The sequence below is a fragment of the Saccoglossus kowalevskii genome, unplaced genomic scaffold (assembly GCF_978046115.1).
Source record: "Saccoglossus kowalevskii unplaced genomic scaffold, keSacKowa6.1 SCAFFOLD_24, whole genome shotgun sequence".
Lineage (NCBI taxonomy): Eukaryota > Metazoa > Hemichordata > Enteropneusta > Harrimaniidae > Saccoglossus > Saccoglossus kowalevskii.
Genome location: NW_028188618.1, coordinates 4870614 through 4886342, shown reverse-complemented (window position 1 = coordinate 4886342; position 15729 = coordinate 4870614).

The following is a 15729-nucleotide window of genomic DNA, read 5'->3' as shown; positions in this document are numbered from 1 at the left end:
TGGCAAAGTGCTGAAAAGTAGTGGCAAAGTACTGAAAAGTAGTGGCAAAGTGCTGAGAAGTGTGGCAAAGTACTGAAAAGTTGTGGCAAAGTCGTGGCAAAGTGCTGAAAAGTGTGGCAAAGTACTGAAAAGTTGTGGCAAAGTGCTGAAAAGTAGTGGCAAAGTACTGAAAAGTGTGGCAAAGTGCTGAAAAGTAGTGGCAAAGGACTGAAAAGCGTGGCAAAGTACTGAAAAGTTGTGGCAAAGTGCTGAAAAGTGTGGCAAAGTACTGAAAAGTAGTGGCAAATTGCTGAAAACTAGAGGCAAAGTACTGAAAAGTAGTGGCAAAGTGATGAAAAGTGTGACAAAGTACTGAAAAGTTGTGGCAAAGTAGTGGCAAAGCACTGAAATGTGTGGCAAAGTACTGCAAAGTTGTGGCAAAGTGCTGAAAAGTAGTGGCAAAGTACTGACAAGCAGTGGCAAAGTGCCGAAAAGTGTGGCAAAGTACTGATAAGTTGTGGCAAAGTACTGAAAAGTTGTGGCAAAGTGCTGAAAAGTAGTGGCAAAGTACTGAAAAGTAGTGGCAAAGTGCTGAAAAGTGTGGCAAAGTACTGACAAGTTGAGGCAAGTGCTGTAAAGTAGTGGCAAACTACTGAAAAGCAGTGGCAAAGTGCTGAAAAGTGTGGCAAAATACTGAAAAGTTGTGGCAAAGTAGTGGCATAGCACTGAAAAGTGTGGCAAAGTACTGAAAAGTTGTGTCAAAGTGCTGAAAAGTGTGGCAAAGTACTGAAAAGTTGTGGCAAAGTAGTGGCAAAGCACTGAAATGTGTGGCAAAGTACTGCAAAGTTGTGGCAAAGTGCTGAAAAGTAGTGGCAAAGTACTGAAAAGCAGTGGCAAAGTGCGGAAAAGTGAGGCAAAGTAATGAAAAGTTGTGGCAAAGTACTGAAAAGTTGTGGCAAAGTGCTGAAAAGTAGTGGCAAAGTACTGAAAAGTAGTGGCAAAGTGCTGAAAAGTGTGGCAAAGTACTGACAAGTTGTGGCAAAGTAGTGGCAAAGCACAGAAAAGTGTGGCAAAGTACTGAAAAGTTGTGGAAAGGTACTGAAAAGTAGTGGCAAGTGCTGAAAAGTGTGGCAAAGTAATGAAAAGTTGTGGCAAAGTATTGAAAAGTTGTGGCAAAGTCATGGCAAAGTACTGAAAAGTGTGGCAAATTACTGAAAAGTGTGGCAAAGTACTCAAAAGTTGTGGCAAAATCGTGGCAAAGTACTGAAAAGTTTGGCAAAGTACTGAAAAGTAGTGGCAAAGTGCTGAAAAGTAGTGGCAAAGTACTGAAAAGTAGTGGCAAAGTGCTGAAAAGTGTGGCAAAGTACTGAAAAGTTGTGGCAAAGTCGTGGCAAAGTACAGAAAAGTTGTGGCAAAGTGCTGAAAACTAGTGGCAAAGTACTGACAAGTAGTGGCAAAGTACTGAAAAGTTGTGGCAAAGTTGTGGCAAAGTAGTGGCAAATTGCTGAAAAGTGTGCAAGGTACTGAAAAGTTGTGGCAAAGTGCTGAAAATTAGTGGCAAAGTAATGAAAAGCAGTTGCAAAGTAATGAAAATGGTGGCAAAGTACTGCAAAGTTGTGGCAAAGTCATGGCAAAGTACTGAAATGTTGTGGCAAAGTGCTGAAAAGTGTGGCAAAGTAATGAAAAGTTGTGGCAAAGTCGTGGAAATGTACTGAAAAGTGTGTTAATGTACTGAAAATTGTGGCAAAGTACTGAAAAGTTGTGGCAAAGTCGTTGCAAAGTACTGAAAAGTATGGCAAAGTACTGAAAAGTTGAGGCAAAGTACTGAACAGAGTGGCAAAGTACTGAAAAGTTGTGGCAAAGTCGTGGCAAAGTACTGAAAAGTGTGGCAAAGTAATGAAAAGTTGTGGCAAAGTACTGAAAGGCAGTGGCGAAGTGCTGAAATGTTGTGGCAAAGTGCTGAAAAGTGTGGCAAAGTAATGAAAAGTTGTGGCAAAGTCGTGGAAATGTACTGAAAAGTGTGTTAATGTACTGAAAATTGTGGCAAAGTACTGAAAAGTTGTGGCAAAGTCGTTGCAAAGTACTGAAAAGTATGGCAAAGTACTGAAAAGTTGTGGCAAAGTACTGAACAGAGTGGCAAAGTACTGAAAAGTTGTGGCAAAGTCGTGGCAAAGTACTGAAAAGTGTGGCAAAGTAATGAAAAGTTGTGGCAAAGTACTGAAAGGCAGTGGCGAAGTGCTGAAAAGTAGTGGCAGAGTACTGAAAAGCAGTGGCAAAGAACTGAAAAGTTGTTGCAAAGTGCTGAAAAGTTGTGGCAAAGTAATAAAAAGCAGTGGCAAAGTACTGAAAAGTGTGGCAAAGTCGTGGCAAAGTACTCAACAGTGTGGCAAAGTACTGAAAAGTTGTGGCAAAGTGCTGAAAAGTAGAGGCAAAGTACTGAAAAGTGTGGCAAAGTACTGAAAAGTTGTGGCAAAGTGCTGAAAAGTAGTGGCAAAGTACTGAAAAGTAGTGGCAAAGTGCTGAAAAGTGTGGCAAAGTACTGAAAAGTTGTGGCAAAGTGCTGAAAAGTAGTGGCAAAGTACTGAAAAGTGTGGCAAAGTCCTGAAAAGTGTGGCCAAGTACTGAAAAGTTGTGGCAAAGTGCTGAAAAGTAGTGGCAAAGTAGTGAAAAGCAGTGGCAAAGTGTCGAAAAGTGTGGCAAAGTGATGAAAAGTAGTGGCAAAGTACTGAAAAATTGTGGCAAAGTGCTGACAAGTAGTGGCAAAGTACTGAAAAGTGTGGCAAAGTACTGAAAAGTTGTGGCAAAGTCGTGGCAAAGTGCTGAAAAGTAGTGGCAAAGTAGTGGCAAAGTGCTGAAAAGTGTGCAAAGTACTGACAAGTTGTGGCAAAGTTGTGGCAAAGCATTGAAATGTGAGGCAAAATGCTGAAAAGTAGTGGCAAAGTACTGAAAAGTGTGGCAAAGTACTGAAAAGTTGTGGCAAAGTGCTGAAAAGTAGTGGCAAAGTGCTGAAAAGTGTGGCAAAGTAATGAAAAGTTGTGGCAAAGTAATGAAAAATAGTGGCAAAGTACTGAGAAGTGTGGCAAAGTACTGAAAAGTTGTTGCAAAGTCGTGGCAAAGTGCTGAAAAGTGTGGCAAAGTACTGAAAAGTTGTGGCAAAGTGCTGAGAAGTAGTGGCAAAGTATGAAAAGTGTGGCAAAGTGCTGAAAAGTAGTGGCAAAGTACTGAAAAGTGTGGCAAAGTACTGAAAAGTTGTGGCAAAGTGCTGAAAAGTAGTGGCAAAGTACTGAAAAGTGTGCCAAAGTGCTGAAAAGTGTGGCAAAGTAGTGAAAAGTTGTGGCAAAGTCGTGGCAAAGTACTGAAAAATGTGACAAAGTACTGAAAAGTTGTGGCAAAGTGCTGAAAAGTAGTGGCAAAGTACTGAGAAGTGTGTCAAAGTACAGAAAAGTTGTGGCAATGTGCTGAAAAGTAATGGCAAAGTACTGAGAAGTGTGTCAAAGTACTGAAAAGCAGTGGCAAAGTGCTGAAAAGTGTGGCAAAGTACTGACAAGTTGAGGCAAAGTGCTGAAAAGTAGTGGCAAACTACTGAAAAGCAGTGGCAAAGTGCTGAAAAGTGTGGCAAAGTACTGAAAAGTTGTGGCAAAGTAGTGCCATAGCACTGAAAAGTGTGGCAAAGTACTGAAAAGTTGTGGCAAAGTTGTGGCAAAGCATTGAAATGTGAGGCAAAGTGCTGAAAAGTAGTGGCAAAGTACTGAAAAGTGTGCAAAGTACTGAAAAGTTGTGGCAAAGTGCTGAAAAGTAGTGGCAAAGTACTGAAAAGTGTGGCAATGTACTGACAAGTTGTGGCAAAGTGCTGAAAAGTAGTGGCAAAGTACTGAAAAGTGTGGCAAAGTACTGAAAAGTTGTGGCAAAGTGCTGAAAAGTAGTGGCAAAGTAGTGAAAAGTGTGGCAATGTACTGAAAAGTTGTGGCAAAGTGCTGAAAAGTAGTGGCAAAGTACTGAAAAGTGTGGCAAAGTGCTGAAAAGTAGTGGCAAAGTACTGAAAAGTGTGGCAAAGTACTGAACAGTTGTGGCAAAGTGCTGAAAAGTACTGGCAAAGTACTGAAAAGAGTGGCAAAGTACTGAAAAGTTGTGGCAAAGTGCTGAAAAGTAGTGGCAAAGTACTAAAAAGTAGTGGCAAAGTGCTGAAAAGTGTGGCAAAGTAATGAAAAGTTGTGGCAAAGTGCTGAAAAGTAGTTGCAAAGTCGTGGCAAAGTGCTGAAAAGTGTGGCAAAGTACTGAAAAGTTGTGGCAAAGTGCTGAAAAGTAGTGGCTATGTACTGAAAAGTGTGGCAAAGTGCTGAAAAGTTGTGGCATAGTGCTGAAAAGTAGTGGCAAAGTATGAAAAGTGTGGCAAAGTGCTGAAAAGTAGTAGCAAAGTACTGAAAAGTGTGGCAAAGTACTGAAAAGTTGTGGCAAAGTGCTGACAAGTAGTGGCAAAGTAGTGGCATAGCACTGAAAAGTGTGGCAAAGTACTGAAAAGTTGTGGCAAAGTTGTGGCAAAGCATTGAAATGTGAGGCAAAATGCTGAAAAGTAGTGGCAAAGTACTGAAAAGTGTGGCAAAGTACTGAAAAGTTGTGGCAAAGTGCTGAAAAGTAGTGGCAAAGTACTGAAAAGTGTGGCAAAGTACTGAAAAGTTGTGGCAAAGTGCTGAAAAGTAGTGGCAAAGTAGTGAAAAGTAGTGGCAATGTACTGAAAAGTTGTGGCAAAGTGCTGACAAGTAGTGGCAAAGTACTGAAAAGTGTGGCAAAGTGCTGAAAAGTAGTGGCAAAGTACTGAAAAGTGTGGCAAAGTACTGAACAGTTGTGGCAAAGTGCTGAAAAGTACTGGCAAAGTACTGAAAAGTGTGGCAAAGTGCTGAAAAGTAGTGGCAAAGTACTAAAAAGTAGTGGCAAAGTGCTGAAAAGTGTGGCAAAGTAATGAAAAGTTGTGGCAAAGTAATGAAAAATAGTGTTAAAGTACTGAGAAGTGTGGCAAAGTAATGAAAAGTTGTGGCAAAGTGCTGAAAAGTAGTTGCAAAGTCGTGGCAAAGTGCTGAAAAGTGTGGCAAAGTACTGAAAAGTTGTGGCAAAGTGCTGAAAAGTAGTGGCAATGTACTGAAAAGTGTGGCAAAGTGCTGAAAAGTAGTGGCAAATTACTGAAAAGTGTGGCAAAGTACTGAAAAGTTGTGGCATAGTGCTGAAAAGTAGTGGCAAAGTATGAAAAGTGTGGCAAAGTGCTGAAAAGTAGTGGCAAAGTACTGAAATGTGTGGCAAAGTACTGAAAAGTTGTGGCAAAGTGCTGACAAGTAGTGGCAAAGTACTGAAAAGTGTGGCAAAGTGCTGAAAAGTAGTGGCAAAGTACTGAAAAGAGTGGCAAAGTACTGAAAAGTTGTGGCAAAGTGCTGAAAAGTAGTGGCAACGTACTAAAAAGTAGTGGCAAAGTGCTGAAAAGTGTGGCAAAGTAATGAAAAGTTGTGGCAAAGTAATGAAAAATAGTGTTAAAGTACTGAGAAGTGTGGCAAAGTAATGAAAAGTTGTGGCAAAGTGCTGAAAAGTAGTTGCAAAGTCGTGGCAAAGTGCTGAAAAGTGTGGCAAAGTACTGAAAAGTTGTGGCAAAGTGCTGAAAAGTAGTGGCAATGTACTGAAAAGTGTGGCAAAGTGCTGAAAAGTAGTGGCAAATTACTGAAAAGTGTGGCAAAGTACTGAAAAGTTGTGGCATAGTGCTGAAAAGTAGTGGCAAAGTATGAAAAGTGTGGCAAAGTGCTGAAAAGTAGTGGCAAAGTACTGAAAAGTGTGGCAAAGTACTGAAAAGTTGTGGCAAAGTGCTGACAAGTAGTGGCAAAGTACTGAAAAGTGTGGCAAAGTGCTGAAAAGTAGTGGCAAAGTACTGAAATGTAGTGGAAAAGTACTGAAAAGTAGTGGCAAAGTGCTGAAAAGTGTGGCAAAGTAATGAAAAGTTGTGGCAAAGTCGTGGCAAAGTACTGAAAAATGTGACAAAGTACTGAAAAGTTGTGGCAAAGTGCTGAAAAGTAGTGGCAAAGTACTGAGAAGTGTGTCAAAGTACAGAAAAGTTGTGGCAATGTGCTGAAAAGTAATGGCAAAGTACTGAAAAGCAGTGACGAAATGCTGAAAAGTGTGGCAAAGTACTGACAAGTTGAGGCAAAGTGCTGAAAAGTAGTGGCAAACTACTGAAAAGCAGTGGCAAAGTGCTGAAAAGTGTGGCAAAGTACTGAAAAGTTGTGGCAAAGTAGTGGCATAGCACTGAAAAGTGTGGCAAAGTACTGAAAAGTTGTGGCAAAGTACTGGCAAAGCACTGAAATGTGAGGCAAAGTGCTGAAATGTAGTGGCAAAGTACTGAAAAGTAGTGGCAAAGTAGTGAAAAGTGTGGCAATGTACTGAAAAGTTGTGGCAAAGTGCTGAAAAGTAGTGGCAAAGTACTGAAAAGTGTGGCAAAGTGCTGAAAAGTAGTGGCAAAGTACTGAAAAGTGTGGCAAAGTACTGAACAGTTGTGGCAAAGTGCTGAAAAGTACTGGCAAAGTACTGAAAAGAGTGGCAAAGTACTGAAAAGTTGTGGCAAAGTGCTGAAAAGTAGTGGCAAAGTACTAAAAAGTAGTGGCAAAGTGCTGAAAAGTGTGGCAAAGTATTGAAAAGTTGTGGCAAAGTAATGAAAAATAGTGTTAAAGTACTGAGAAGTGTGGCAAAGTAATGAAAAGTTGTGGCAAAGTGCTGAAAAGTAGTTGCAAAGTCGTGGCAAAGTGCTGAAAAGTGTGGCAAAGTACTGAGAAGTTGTGGCAAAGTGCTGAAAAGTAGTGGCAATGTACTGAAAAGTGTGGCAAAGTGCTGAAAAGTAGTGGCAAATTACTGAAAAGTGTGGCAAAGTACTGAAAAGTTGTGGCATAGTGCTGAAAAGTAGTGGCAAAGTATGAAAAGTGTGGCAAAGTGCTGAAAAGTAGTGGCAAAGTACTGAAAAGTGTGGCAAAGTACTGAAAAGTTGTGGCAAAGTGCTGACAAGTAGTGGCATAGCACTGAAAAGTGTGGCAAAGTACTGAAAAGTTGTGGCAAAGTTGTGGCAAAGCATTGAAATGTGAGGCAAAGTGCTAAAAAGTAGTGGCAAAGTACTGAAAATTGTGGCAAAGTACTGAAAAGTTGTGGCAAAGTGCTGAAAAGTAGTGGCAAAGTACTGAAAAGTGTGGCAATGTACTGAAAAGTTGTGGCAAAGTGCTGAAAAGTAGTGGCAAAGTACTGAAAAGTGTGGCAAAGTACTGAAAAGTTGTGGCAAAGTGCTGAAAAGCAGTGGCAAAGTAGTGAAAAGTAGTGGCAATGTACTGAAAATTTGTGGCAAAGTGCTGAAAAGTAGTGGCAAAGTACTGAAAAGTGTGGCAAAGTGCTGAAAAGTAGTGGCAAAGTACTGAAAAGTGTGGCAAAGTACTGAACAGTTGTGGCAAAGTGCTGAAAAGTACTGGCAAAGTACTGAAAAGAGTGGCAAAGTACTGAAAAGTTGTGGCAAAGTGCTGAAAAGTAGTGGCAAAGTACTAAAAAGTAGTGGCAAAGTGCTGAAAAGTGTGGCAAAGTAATGAAAAGTTGTGGCAAAGTAATGAAAAATAGTGTTAGAGTACTGAGAAGTGTGGCAAAGTAATGAAAAGTTGTGGCAAAGTGCTGAAAAGTAGTTGCAAAGTCGTGGCAAAGTGCTGAAAAGTGTGGCAAAGTACTTAAAAGTTGTGGCAAAGTGCTGAAAAGTAGTGGCAATGTACTGAAAAGTGTGGCAAAGTGCTGAAAAGTAGTGGCAAAGTACTGAAAAGTGTGGCAAAGTACTGAAAAGTTGTGGCAAAGTGCTGACAAGTAGTGGCAAAGTACTGAAAAGTGTGGCAAAGTGCTGAAAAGTAGTGGCAAAGTACTGAAATGTAGTGGAAAAGTACTGAAAAGTAGTGGCAAAGTGCTGAAAAGTGTGGCAAAGTAATGAAAAGTTGTGGCAAAGTCGTGGCAAAGTACTGAAAAATTTGACAAAGTACTGAAAAGTTGTGGCAAAGTGCTGAAAAGTAGTGGCAAAGTACTGAGAAGTGTGTCAAAGTACAGAAAAGTTGTGGCAATGTGCTGAAAAGTAATGGCAAAGTACTGAAAAGCAGTGACGAAATGCTGAAAAGTGTGGCAAAGTACTGACAAGTTGAGGCAAAGTGCTGAAAAGTAGTGGCAAACTACTGAAAAGCAGTGGCAAAGTGCTGAAAAGTGTGGCAAAGTACTGAAAAGTTGTGGCAAAGTAGTGGCATAGCACTGAAAAGTGTGGCAAAGTACTGAAAAGTTGTGGCAAAGTACTGGCAAAGCACTGAAATGTGAGGCAAAGTGCTGAAATGTAGTGGCAAAGTACTGAAAAGTGTGTCAAAGTACAGAAAAGTTGTGGCAATGTGCTGAAAAGTAGTGGCAAAGTACTGAAAAGCAGTGGCAAAGTGCTGAAAAGTGTGGCAAAGTACTGACAAGTTGTGGCAAAGTGCTGAAAAGAAGTGGCAAACTACTGAAAAGCAGTGGCAAAGTGCTGAACATTGTGGCAAAGTACTGAAAAGTTGTGGCAAATAGTGGCAAAGCACTGAAAAGTGTGGCAAAAAACTGAAAAGTTGTGGCAAAGTAGTGGCAAAGCACTGAAATGTGTGGCAAAGTGCTGAAAAGTAGTGGCAAAGTACTGAAAAGTAGTGGCAAAGTACTGAAAAGTGTGGCAATGTACTGAAAAGTTGTGGCAAAGTAGTGGCAAAGCACTGAAATGTGTGGCAAAGTGCTGAAAAGTAGTGGCAAAGTACCTAAAAGTGTGGCAAAGTACTGAAAAGTTGTGGCAAAGTGCTGAAAAGTAGTGGCAAAGTACTGAAAAGTGTGGCAATGTACTGAAAAGTTGTGGCAAAGTGCTGAAAAGTAGTGGCAAAGTACTGAAAAGTAGTGTTAAAGTAATGAGAAGTGTGGCAAAGTAATGAAAAGTTGTGGCAAAGTGCTGAAAAGTAGTGGCAAAGTACTGAGAAGTGTGGCAAAGTACTGAAAAGTTGTGGCAAAGTCGTGGCAAAGTGCTGAAAAGTGTGGCAAAGTACTGAAAAGTTGTGGCAAAGTGCTGAAAAGTAGTGGCAAAGTACTGGAAAGTGTGGCAAAGTGCTGAAAAGTAGTGGCAAAGGACTGAAAAGTGTGGCAAAGTACTGAAAAGTTGTGACAAAGTGCTGAAAAGTGTGGCAAAGTACTGAAAAGTAGTGGCAAATTGCTGAAAAGTAGTGGCAAAGTACTGAAAAGTAGTGGCAAAGTGCTGAAAAGTAGTGGCAAAGTACTGAGAAGTGTGTCAAAGTACAGAAAAGTTGTGGCAATGTGCTGAAAAGTAATGGCAAAGTACTGAAAAGCAGTGACGAAATGCTGAAAAGTGTGGCAAAGTACTGACAAGTTGAGGCAAAGTGCTGAAAAGTAGTGGCAAACTACTGAAAAGCAGTGGCAAAGTGCTGAAAAGTGTGGCAAAGTACTGAAAAGTTGTGGCAAAGTAGTGGCATAGCACTGAAAAGTGTGGCAAAGTACTGAAAAGTTGTGGCAAAGTACTGGCAAAGCACTGAAATGTGAGGCAAAGTGCTGAAATGTAGTGGCAAAGTACTGAAAAGTCGTGGCAAAGTACTGAAAAATGTGACAAAGTACTGAAAAGTTGTGGCAAAGTGCTGAAAAGTAGTGGCAAAGTACTGAGAAGTGTGTCAAAGTACAGAAAAGTTGTGGCAATGTGCTGAAAAGTAATGGCAAAGTACTGAAAAGCAGTGACGAAATGCTGAAAAGTGTGGCAAAGTACTGACAAGTTGAGGCAAAGTGCTGAAAAGTAGTGGCAAACTACTGAAAAGCAGTGGCAAAGTGCTGAAAAGTGTGGCAAAGTACTGAAAAGTTGTGGCAAAGTAGTGGCATAGCACTGAAAAGTGTGGCAAAGTACTGAAAAGTTGTGGCAAAGTACTGGCAAAGCACTGAAATGTGAGGCAAAGTGCTGAAATGTAGTGGCAAAGTACTGAAAAGTAGTGGCAAAGTAGTGAAAAGTGTGGCAATGTACTGAAAAGTTGTGGCAAAGTGCTGAAAAGTAGTGGCAAAGTACTGAAAAGTGTGGCAAAGTGCTGAAAAGTAGTGGCAAATTACTGAAAAGTGTGGCAAAGTACTGAACAGTTGTGGCAAAGTGCTGAAAAGTACTGGCAAAGTACTGAAAAGAGTGGCAAAGTACTGAAAAGTTGTGGCAAAGTGCTGAAAAGTAGTGGCAAAGTACTAAAAAGTAGTGGCAAAGTGCTGAAAAGTGTGGCAAAGTAATGAAAAGTTGTGGCAAAGTAATGAAAAATAGTGTTAAAGTACTGAGAAGTGTGGCAAAGTAATGAAAAGTTGTGGCAAAGTGCTGAAAAGTAGTTGCAAAGTCGTGGCAAAGTGCTGAAAAGTGTGGCAAAGTACTGAAAAGTTGTGGCAAAGTGCTGAAAAGTAGTGGCAATGTACTGAAAAGTGTGGCAAAGTGCTGAAAAGTAGTGGCAAATTACTGAAAAGTGTGGCAAAGTACTGACAAGTTGTGGCAAAGTGCTGAAAAGAAGTGGCAAACTACTGAAAAGCAGTGGCAAAGTGCTGAACATTGTGGCAAAGTACTGAAAAGTTGTGGCAAATAGTGGCAAAGCACTGAAAAGTGTGGCAAAAAACTGAAAAGTTGTGGCAAAGTAGTGGCAAAGCACTGAAATGTGTGGCAAAGTGCTGAAAAGTAGTGGCAAAGTACTGAAAAGTAGTGGCAAAGTACTGAAAAGTGTGGCAATGTACTGAAAAGTTGTGGCAAAGTAGTGGCAAAGCACTGAAATGTGTGGCAAAGTGCTGAAAAGTAGTGGCAAAGTACCTAAAAGTGTGGCAAAGTACTGAAAAGTTGTGGCAAAGTGCTGAAAAGTAGTGGCAAAGTACTGAAAAGTGTGGCAATGTACTGAAAAGTTGTGGCAAAGTGCTGAAAAGTAGTGGCAAAGTACTGAAAAGTAGTGTTAAAGTAATGAGAAGTGTGGCAAAGTAATGAAAAGTTGTGGCAAAGTGCTGAAAAGTAGTGGCAAAGTACTGAGAAGTGTGGCAAAGTACTGAAAAGTTGTGGCAAAGTCGTGGCAAAGTGCTGAAAAGTGTGGCAAAGTACTGAAAAGTTGTGGCAAAGTGCTGAAAAGTAGTGGCAAAGTACTGGAAAGTGTGGCAAAGTGCTGAAAAGTAGTGGCAAAGGACTGAAAAGTGTGGCAAAGTACTGAAAAGTTGTGACAAAGTGCTGAAAAGTGTGGCAAAGTACTGAAAAGTAGTGGCAAATTGCTGAAAAGTAGTGGCAAAGTACTGAAAAGTAGTGGCAAAGTGCTGAAAAGTAGTGGCAAAGTACTGAGAAGTGTGTCAAAGTACAGAAAAGTTGTGGCAATGTGCTGAAAAGTAATGGCAAAGTACTGAAAAGCAGTGACGAAATGCTGAAAAGTGTGGCAAAGTACTGACAAGTTGAGGCAAAGTGCTGAAAAGTAGTGGCAAACTACTGAAAAGCAGTGGCAAAGTGCTGAAAAGTGTGGCAAAGTACTGAAAAGTTGTGGCAAAGTAGTGGCATAGCACTGAAAAGTGTGGCAAAGTACTGAAAAGTTGTGGCAAAGTACTGGCAAAGCACTGAAATGTGAGGCAAAGTGCTGAAATGTAGTGGCAAAGTACTGAAAAGTCGTGGCAAAGTACTGAAAAATGTGACAAAGTACTGAAAAGTTGTGGCAAAGTGCTGAAAAGTAGTGGCAAAGTACTGAGAAGTGTGTCAAAGTACAGAAAAGTTGTGGCAATGTGCTGAAAAGTAATGGCAAAGTACTGAAAAGCAGTGACGAAATGCTGAAAAGTGTGGCAAAGTACTGACAAGTTGAGGCAAAGTGCTGAAAAGTAGTGGCAAACTACTGAAAAGCAGTGGCAAAGTGCTGAAAAGTGTGGCAAAGTACTGAAAAGTTGTGGCAAAGTAGTGGCATAGCACTGAAAAGTGTGGCAAAGTACTGAAAAGTTGTGGCAAAGTACTGGCAAAGCACTGAAATGTGAGGCAAAGTGCTGAAATGTAGTGGCAAAGTACTGAAAAGTAGTGGCAAAGTAGTGAAAAGTGTGGCAATGTACTGAAAAGTTGTGGCAAAGTGCTGAAAAGTAGTGGCAAAGTACTGAAAAGTGTGGCAAAGTGCTGAAAAGTAGTGGCAAATTACTGAAAAGTGTGGCAAAGTACTGAACAGTTGTGGCAAAGTGCTGAAAAGTACTGGCAAAGTACTGAAAAGAGTGGCAAAGTACTGAAAAGTTGTGGCAAAGTGCTGAAAAGTAGTGGCAAAGTACTAAAAAGTAGTGGCAAAGTGCTGAAAAGTGTGGCAAAGTAATGAAAAGTTGTGGCAAAGTAATGAAAAATAGTGTTAAAGTACTGAGAAGTGTGGCAAAGTAATGAAAAGTTGTGGCAAAGTGCTGAAAAGTAGTTGCAAAGTCGTGGCAAAGTGCTGAAAAGTGTGGCAAAGTACTGAAAAGTTGTGGCAAAGTGCTGAAAAGTAGTGGCAATGTACTGAAAAGTGTGGCAAAGTGCTGAAAAGTAGTGGCAAATTACTGAAAAGTGTGGCAAAGTACTGAAAAGTTGTGGCATAGTGCTGAAAAGTAGTGGCAAAGTATGAAAAGTGTGGCAAAGTGCTGAAAAGTAGTGGCAAAGTACTGAAAAGTGTGGCAAAGTACTGAAAAGTTGTGGCAAAGTGCTGACAAGTAGTGGCAAAGTAGTGGCATAGCACTGAAAAGTGTGGCAAAGTACTGAAAAGTTGTGGCAAAGTTGTGGCAAAGCATTGAAATGTGAGGCAAAGTGCTGAAAAGTAGTGGCAAAGTACTGAAAATTGTGGCAAAGTACTGAAAAGTTGTGGCAAAGTGCTGAAAAGTAGTGGCAAAGTACTGAAAAGTGTGGCAATGTACTGAAAAGTTGTGGCAAAGTGCTGAAAAGTAGTGGCAAAGTACTGAAAAGTGTGGCAAAGTACTGAAAAGTTGTGGCAAAGTGCTGAAAAGTAGTGGCAAAGTAGTGAAAAGTAGTGGCAATGTACTGAAAATTAGTGGCAAAGTGCTGAAAAGTAGTGGCAAAGTACTGAAAAGTGTGGCAAAGTGCTGAAAAGTAGTGGCAAAGTACTGAAAAGTGTGGCAAAGTACTGAACAGTTGTGGCAAAGTGCTGAAAAGTACTGGCAAAGTACTGAAAAGAGTGGCAAAGTACTGAAAAGTTGTGGCAAAGTGCTGAAAAGTAGTGGCAAAGTACTAAAAAGTAGTGGCAAAGTGCTGAAAAGTGTGGCAAAGTAATGAAAAGTTGTGGCAAAGTAATGAAAAATAGTGTTAAAGTACTGAGAAGTGTGGCAAAGTAATGAAAAGTTGTGGCAAAGTGCTGAAAAGTAGTTGCAAAGTCGTGGCAAAGTGCTGAAAAGTGTGGCAAAGTACTGAAAAGTTGTGGCAAAGTGCTGAAAAGTAGTGGCAATGTACTGAAAAGTGTGGCAAAGTGCTGAAAAGTAGTGGCAAATTACTGAAAAGTGTGGCAAAGTACTGAAAAGTTGTGGCATAGTGCTGAAAAGTAGTGGCAAAGTATGAAAAGTGTGGCAAAGTGCTGAAAAGTAGTGGCAAAGTACTGAAAAGTGTGGCAAAGTACTGAAAAGTTGTGGCAAAGTGCTGACAAGTAGTGGCAAAGTACTGACAAGTGTGGCAAAGTGCTGAAAAGTAGTGGCAAAGTACTGAAATGTAGTGGAAAAGTACTGAAAAGTAGTGGCAAAGTGCTGAAAAGTGTGGCAAAGTAATGAAAAGTTGTGGCAAAGTCGTGGCAAAGTACTGAAAAATTTGACAAAGTACTGAAAAGTTGTGGCAAAGTGCTGAAAAGTAGTGGCAAAGTACTGAGAAGTGTGTCAAAGTACAGAAAAGTTGTGGCAATGTGCTGAAAAGTAATGGCAAAGTACTGAAAAGCAGTGACGAAATGCTGAAAAGTGTGGCAAAGTACTGACAAGTTGAGGCAAAGTGCTGAAAAGTAGTGGCAAACTACTGAAAAGCAGTGGCAAAGTGCTGAAAAGTGTGGCAAAGTACTGAAAAGTTGTGGCAAAGTAGTGGCATAGCACTGAAAAGTGTGGCAAAGTACTGAAAAGTTGTGGCAAAGTACTGGCAAAGCACTGAAATGTGAGGCAAAGTGCTGAAATGTAGTGGCAAAGTACTGAAAAGTGTGTCAAAGTACAGAAAAGTTGTGGCAATGTGCTGAAAAGTAGTGGCAAAGTACTGAAAAGCAGTGGCAAAGTGCTGAAAAGTGTGGCAAAGTACTGACAAGTTGTGGCAAAGTGCTGAAAAGAAGTGGCAAACTACTGAAAAGCAGTGGCAAAGTGCTGAACATTGTGGCAAAGTACTGAAAAGTTGTGGCAAATAGTGGCAAAGCACTGAAAAGTGTGGCAAAAAACTGAAAAGTTGTGGCAAAGTAGTGGCAAAGCACTGAAATGTGTGGCAAAGTGCTGAAAAGTAGTGGCAAAGTACTGAAAAGTAGTGGCAAAGTACTGAAAAGTGTGGCAATGTACTGAAAAGTTGTGGCAAAGTAGTGGCAAAGCACTGAAATGTGTGGCAAAGTGCTGAAAAGTAGTGGCAAAGTACCTAAAAGTGTGGCAAAGTACTGAAAAGTTGTGGCAAAGTGCTGAAAAGTAGTGGCAAAGTACTGAAAAGTGTGGCAATGTACTGAAAAGTTGTGGCAAAGTGCTGAAAAGTAGTGGCAAAGTACTGAAAAGTAGTGTTAAAGTAATGAGAAGTGTGGCAAAGTAATGAAAAGTTGTGGCAAAGTGCTGAAAAGTAGTGGCAAAGTACTGAGAAGTGTGGCAAAGTACTGAAAAGTTGTGGCAAAGTCGTGGCAAAGTGCTGAAAAGTGTGGCAAAGTACTGAAAAGTTGTGGCAAAGTGCTGAAAAGTAGTGGCAAAGTACTGAAAAGTGTGGCAAAGTGCTGAAAAGTAGTGGCAAAGGACTGAAAAGTGTGGCAAAGTACTGAAAAGTTGTGACAAAGTGCTGAAAAGTGTGGCAAAGTACTGAAAAGTAGTGGCAAATTGCTGAAAAGTAGTGGCAAAGTACTGAAAAGTAGTGGCAAAGTGATGAAAAGTGTGACAAAGTACTGAAAAGTTGTGGCAAAGTAGTGGCAAAGCACTGAAATGTGTGGCAAAGTACTGCAAAGTTGTGGCAAAGTGCTGAAAAGTAGTGGCAAAGTACTGAAAAGCATTGGCAAAGTGCTGAAAAGTGTGGCAAAGTACTGAAAAGTTGTGGCAAAGTACTGAAAAGTTGTGGCAAAGTGCTGAAAAGTAGTGGCAAAGTACTGAAAAGTAGTGGCAAAGTGCTGAGAAGTGTGGCAAAGTACTGAAAAGTTGTGGCAAAGTCGTGGCAAAGTGCTGAAAAGTGTGGCAAAGTACTGAAAAGTTGTGGCAAAGTGCTGAAAAGTAGTGGCAAAGTATTGAAAAGTGTGGCAAAGTGCTGAAAAGTAGTGGCAAAGGACTGAAAAGTGTGGCAAAGTACTGAAAAGTTGTGGCAAAGTGCTTAAAAGTGTGGCAAAGTACTGAAAAGTAGTGGCAAATTTCTGAAAACTAGTGGCAAAGTACTGAAAAGTAGTGGCAAAGTGATGAAAAGTGTGACAAAGTACTGAAAAGTTGTCGCAAAGTAGTGGCAAAGCACTGAAATGTGTGGCAAAGTACTGCAAAGTTGTGGCAAAGTGCTGAAAAGTAGTGGCAAAGTACTGAAAAGCAGTG